At 37.1% G+C, this 7,511-nt stretch overlaps 1 pseudogene; it reads left to right on the forward strand.

The window, feature by feature from the left end:
- The first annotated feature begins 6,187 nt into the window (after nt 1-6,187).
- Nucleotides 6,188-6,256, forward strand: LOC115227563 (annotated as a pseudogene).
- Nucleotides 6,257-7,511: the final 1,255 nt, after the last annotated feature.

A 7,511-nucleotide genomic window follows, 5' to 3' on the forward strand; every position in this document is an offset into this window, starting at 1 on the left:
AAAAAAACCCCAAAATATATGGCACACTAGGCATAACAACAACGTGAACTTCCAACCTGTTGTCTCTTGAGGTCTCTGGGTGAGACTTGGAGCCAACTTGTACAGACATAAAGCAAAAGTCAACACACCAGAATAATAATAATAATAATAATAATAATAATAATAATAATAATAATAATAATAATAATAATAATAATGATGAGAACATTAATAATAATAATTTCAAATTTTGGCTCAAGGGCAGATATTTTGGGGGAGAGGTAACTCGGTTACATGGACCCAAGTGCTCAACTGGTATTATTTCACCGACCCCGAAAGCATGAAAGACAAAGTCGACCTCGGCGGAATTTCAACTAATTTGAAGTAAAAAACGGATGAAATGTCGCTTGCCTGGCGTACCAACGATTCTGCCGGGGGTCGCCGTCTTAATATTAATTTTTTTTAAATCCTTCCTGCTGTAAGGTACAAGGCGTGGAATTTGAAGGGAAAGGAATGGTGGATCACATCGACCTCAGTACACAACTGGTACTTCATTTATCGACCCCCGAAAGGATGAAAGGCAAAGTCGACCTCCTCGGAATTTGAACCCGGAACGTAAGGTCAGTTGAGATGCCACGAAGTATTTTGCAGCATTTCGAAATGTGATGATGATGATGATGATGATGATGATGATGATGATGATAATAATAATGATAATAATAATAATAATAACAACAACAACAACAACAACAACAACGATGATGATGATGATGATGATAATTGGTTTCGAATTAAGGCTCGTGGTCAGTCATTTTAACGAAATGGGTTTAAGTTCATTACATCGGCACCCGGTTTTGAGTGCTACTTAATTTTATCGGTCACGAGAAGTCCGAAGACGAAGTTGATCTCGGCTAAGGATATGTGTTGCAAAAGCAATTTGTCCGACGCGCTGACGATTCTGCCAGCTCGATTATGATGATGATGATGATGATGATGATGATGATGATGGTGGTGGTGGTGGTGGTGCTGATGATGATGATGATGATGATGACGATGATTATTATGATGATGATGATGACGAGGTTTACGATGACGACGGCGATGATAATGGTGATGATGATGATGATGATGTTGCTGCTGCTGCTACTGCTTCTGCTGCTGATGATGATGCTGATGATGATGATGATGATGACGAGGTTTACGATGACGACGGCGATGATGATGCTGATGATGATGATGATGATGATGATGTTGTTGCTGCTACTGCTTCTGCTGCTGATGATGATGATGACGATGACGATGGTGATAATGACGACGATGAAAACGATTATGATGATAATAATGACGACGTCTACGCTGACGACGGCGATGATGATGATGGTGATGATGAACATAAAGTGGATGACCTATGATAATACGAGCGACAAAGGCGGCCATATTGAAGAAAATGAAATTAAATTTTTATATCACGAAAACAAGGAAATAAACAAAAACAAAAAAGAAAACGAAAACAAAGGGAAAAAGAAAGGAAGATGAGTGCTGTGGTACCAAACAAAATAAATCCCATATCAAAGCAAAGGTAAACTACGAACCTAATCCCTGACCGTACCCCGCCGGGCCCCCATCAATTACTGGTACACTACAGTATTAACGCAACCACCGAAGTGATAAAAGTTAAAACTGTCCCGTGGTGAGATTCGAACCCGGAATGTACAAGTTTGGAAACGCATCTATTCAGAGGCACTTTATAGCATCTGAATTCTTTTACATCGTTCGGCAACATAACTGGCCATGCTGGAACACTGCTGTTTAAGCGAACTTTATCGCTGTAATAATAATAACAATAATAATAATAATAATGATGATTATGATGATGATGATGATGATGATGATGATGATGATGATGATGATGATGATGATATTGATGATGATGAGGAGGAGGAGGATCATGATGATGATAATGAGGATGATGATGTTGATGATGATGATAATAATAATAATAATAATAATAACAATAATGATGCTGATGATGATGATGATGATGAGGAGGAGAAGAAGAAGAAGAAGAAGAAGAAGAAGAAGAAGAAGAAGAAGAAGAATGATGATGATGATGATATTGATGATGATGATGATGAGGAGGAGGAGGAGGAGGAGGATAATCCTTTCTAAAATTTAGGTTGAGGAGGGGGCTAGTCGATTACATCGACTCCAGTGTTTAACTGGTACTTATTTCATCGAACCCCGAAAGGGTGAAATGCGAAGTTAAGCTCGGCGGAATTTGAACTCAAAGCTTAGAGGCAGACGCTAAGCATTTTGGTCGACATGTTTAACGATTGTGCCAGCGGCGAACGGGCAGATTCACACCAAACAGCAGCAACACCAACAGCAGCAGAAGCAGCAGCAGCAGCAGCGATAACAACAACAACAACAACAATAACAGCAGATGTAACAACTACATCAACAACAACAACAACAGCTATGATTTCGGTTTCAAATTTTGGCACAAGGCCAGCACTTTCGGGGAAGATGCTACGTTGATTACATCGTCCCCCAATGTTTAACTGGTACTTTTTCCATATCGACCGCGAAAGAATTAAACGACAAAGTCGTTCTCGGGAGGAATTTGAACTCAAAACATAAAAACAGACGCCAAGCACTTTGTTCGGCAACATAACGATTCTGCCAGAGGCAACACGGCACTTGAACAACAACAAAAACAACAACAACAACAACAACAATAAGCATAATTTCGGTTTCAAATTTTGGCACAAGGCCAGCAATTTCCAAGGATTGGCTAAGTCGTCTCACATCGAATCTAGTGCTCAAACTAGTACTTTGTTTATCGACCCAGGAAAGGATGAAGGGCAAAGTCGACCTCGGCGGGATTTGAACTCAAAACGTAAAGGCAGCCGCTAAACATTTAGTCCGACATACTAACGCAAGCCTGCAAAATTACAAGAATGATGATGATGATGATGGTGGTGGTGGTGGTGGTGGTGGTGGTGGTGGTGGCGGTGGTGGTTCTTTCTAACTTTGGAACAAGGCGAGCGATTCTGAGGAGAAAGGACTAATCGATTACATCGCCCCCCCCCCACTCCCCACTCGGCCTCTATATATGATTGGTACTTTATTTTCATTGATCCCGAAAGGATGAATGGCTAAGCTGACCCCGGTGGGATTTGAAACCATAAAACGTAAAGAGTCGGAATTATAAACCTCAAGGCCTTTTTGTCCGACATCCTAAAGAATAAGGAGTCGGGTTTTACAAAGGTACAAGATCAGCGAAATGCTATTGTTTTGTTCTGCGAGGGAAGAGCGAGATGATGAGGAAGAGGAGGAAAAGCTGCCTATATTATACAGAATATTTAACTGGTACTCTTTTTGTTGACGCCAAAAGATTGAATCATAAAGGAAGGGCACGCGTGGATTTTGAACTATGATCTAAAGAGATGCAGCTTTATACCTTCTCCTTCCTTTTACCAGTTCCGCAAACCCAACAGCATTTTTTTTTTTTTAATCAAAATAAAAAAAATTTTCCGAAAATATTCATAAGGCTACAAATTTGGAGAGAAATGGTTACTAGGTTCGACTAATCAACTTCAATACTGATGGTATATTTTTTTGAACTCCAGAAAGATGACCAGGGTGAAATACGAACTTAGAATGTACTCGTAAAGGTACCTTGGTACTCTAACGATTTAGCTAAGCGTTTTAATAATCCACCAAATATAGTATCATCATTAATCATCGTAATCGACCCCAGTGATTAACTGGTGCTTATTTAATCGACCCCCGAAGGATGAAAGGCAAAGTCGACCTCGACGGAATTTGAACTCAGAACGTAGCGGCAGATGAAATACTTATTTCTTTACTACCTACAAGGGGGCTAAACACAGAGAGGACAAACAAGCACAGACAGACGGATTAAGTCGATTACATCGACCCCAGTGCGTAACTAGCACTTATTTAATCGACCCCGAAAGGATGAAAGGCAAAGTCGACCCCGGCGGAATTTGAACTCAGAACGTAGCGGCAGACGAAATACCTATTTCTTTACTACCCACAAGGGGCTAAACACAGAGAGGACAAACAAGGACAGAGGTGATTTTAAAATGAGAATATCTTAAATAAACTCGACTGCTCTCACAAATAAGAATACTAAAAATGAACCCGACTGCTCTCAAAAGAGAAAATAGAGTCATGAGGAAATAAAGACAAGTTGCACAGACCTGGATACCATTCAGCCGCAGTGTTGCAATATTAAGCAAAACAAGTATTCTTCCTGCGATTTTCAGACGTATGATCAAATTCCTTTTAAGGAACTTCATCAAACACCATGTTGATAGCTAATAAATGAGAGCTGACGTCAAGGATCACATGAAAATGTAGCGCTAGCAACTTATACCATCAACAACCATTTCTTCTTAATACGAAGTTGTGTACAAACAAGAAAATGGCCGACTTAATAAAACCGTGGTTCATGATATATATATATATATATATATAACTAGCACTATGACCCGAGTGCATGCATATACAGCTGCATGTGTGCGCACAAACACGCGAGTACTGTCCAAATCTCCGACCAGTCACATACAGTTAACTGGCATTCAATTGGCGTATCAAGTTTCGGGCATTTTGATTGGGTTTTGGATAGAAAATTCACAAAAAAAGTTACTTCTATTGATTTTTTAATGGCTTTGCGGGGTGACTGGGGAAATGTAAAGATATACACAACCACCCTTGGACGGTTTTGAATGACCATAGAAAGTGCGAGCCCTCTAACTGAAAAAATGTGGATTTGTATAAAGGACACGCACACACAGACAGACATTTTGCCGTTTATATATATATATATATAGATTATATAATTTGAATACACGTGGTGTGTAAAGGTGCGAGTCGTTGTATATTAGAAAGCCTTAGCTGTGATATGAAATCCTAAGAATGTAAATATAATTACTTAACTGCGTTATATGCAGAAAAATGCGAAAATATGATCCTGGCAAATCATTTCTGAGTTCGTTCCCCTCTTCTTATAAGAGCATAAAACAATTTAACTACCACATAAATCAGTAATACCTGAAGGCGTTATTGCAGTGGATAACTTTATTTGCATATCTGTACTATAAACGGCTTGTCACTAATTAAGCAATATATATGTTATTCACAACATGGTGTGGATCAGAAGAACTAGAATGATCTGAAAGTTTTAAAAGACCTACATGTGGTAGGAAATTATTACAATGTAGACATATTCATTATATGCTTTAGGTGTGAATAAAACTTTAAGGTGAAATTCCTGGTGAACCGTGACGAATTTGCTGAGCATTCCTCGGAGGATACGAACCTGGTTTCCTGTCTAACAGTCATACAGACAGGCATATATAAACGCACAACAGCATTTGCATATTATATCTGTGTGTGTGTGTATGTATATACATTATATTTATATATATATATATATATATATATATATATATATATATGTATATATATATTATAGATAGAGAGAGAGAGAGGTGAGATGCATACATATGTATATATATTATATATATATTATATATAATATATTAATATATATATATATAACGTGTGTGTGTGTGTGGTTTGTGGTTAATGTGAATGTATGTGTGCGCATGAGTGTGTGAGTGTTTGCGTATTTATTATAACATATATTTACATATAGATTTGTACTATATATACATACACATAAAATGTATATAAAATACATATAAAAAATATATATAGAGAGAGAGAGAGAGAGATACACAAACATACACACACACACACACACACACACACACACATATATATATATATACATGCATATGCATGTGTGTGTGTATGTATACATGTATACAAACATACACACACACACACACACATACACACACATACACACACACACACACACAAATATATATATATATATATACACATACATATAGGGCGTTTGGGCTGTATATGACAGTTTGCGTAAAAGGAAAAGAAATCCTATCCAAAAAGTAGGTGTTTTAAATTTTTTTTTTGTAAATTCCAACTGGATCAATACTGAGAGATAAAAATTTACTCAAAGTAGCGGCCCTCAGCGTCCACTACGGCCTCAAGTTGGCCCCAAAATCTGGAAAGATCTTCGAACACCTTCTTCCAGTAATCGCTGGGCATTGAGCAGCAATCGTGATGTCGGTGTTTTGATACCTGACATGTACTTGCTTCGGCAGTACATATACTAAAATTGGAACGATACAGAGAAGATTTAGCATGGCCCCTGCGTTCCATATTTTTCTAAAGGCGGCGAGCTGGCAGAACCGTTAGCACGCCGGGCGAAATGCGTAGCCATATTTCGTCTGCCGTTACGTTCTGGGTTCAAATTCCGCCGAGGTCGACTTTGCGCATTTCATCCTTTCGGGGTCGATTAAATAAGTACCAGTTTCGCACTGGGGTCGATGTAATCGACTTAATCCGTTTGTCTGTCCTTGATTGTCCCCTCTATGTTTAGCCCCTTGTGGGGAGCAAAGAAACAGATACCTGGCATGTATGGTCATGGTACAGGTAACTCTTTTGCAATATTCAGATCGCTCCCAGCTCTCTATCTCAGCTAACTTTTCCTCAACTACAACTTAAATCTTTATGCTCTCCAACGCCGTTGATGACTGTTCACTAATGCATCAAGCTGTTTCTCCCAAAAAGAGACAAAGAAATCGTCAGATTCAGCCCGAATACCCTGTGTGTATGAGTGTGTGTGTGTGCGTGTATGTGTGTGTGTGTGCATGTATGTATATATGTATATATATATATATATATATATGTATATATATATGTATATATTTATATATATATATACATATATATCATATATATATGCATATATATACATATATATGTGCACACAACACACACACACATATATATATGTATGTATATATATATATATATATGTGTGTGTGTAATATGTATATATGTATATATATATGTGTGTATGTATATATATATATATATATGCACGTATGTATGTATCTATCTATACACACACACACACACATACACACATATATATATGTTTGTGTGTATGTGTGTGTGTATTTCTTTTATTAGTTTTTTATCGATAAAATATGAATATAAACAAATGTATAAAGAAACAAACAAAAAAGAGACAACAGCTGTACAAATATACAAAACAAAGTCTTTTTTTTAAAAAAAAAAAAACAACAATGTTATTTTCTACTTTTTTTTATTCCTTTATACTTTTTACCATATTTTTTTTTATGTATTGGCCTTATTGAGGCACACTTGATGCGAAAGGAAATAAAATAAAAATTTTTTTCAAAGATCAAAGCGTTTCGAATTTTTGTTTGTTTTGTTTTGTAACAAAAAAAAACCAGAATAAATAAACTTGAACAAAAAAAGAAAAAAAACTGGAAAATATTTTATGATAACTAATTGCTCTTGTTGTTGTGTTGTTGTTGTTGTTGTTGCTGTTGATGACGAAGATGATGATCGTGGTCATGTTGTTGTTAATGATGATGATG

The sequence above is a fragment of the Octopus sinensis genome, unplaced genomic scaffold (genome assembly GCF_006345805.1).
Source record: "Octopus sinensis unplaced genomic scaffold, ASM634580v1 Contig04705, whole genome shotgun sequence".
NCBI lineage: Eukaryota > Metazoa > Mollusca > Cephalopoda > Octopoda > Octopodidae > Octopus > Octopus sinensis.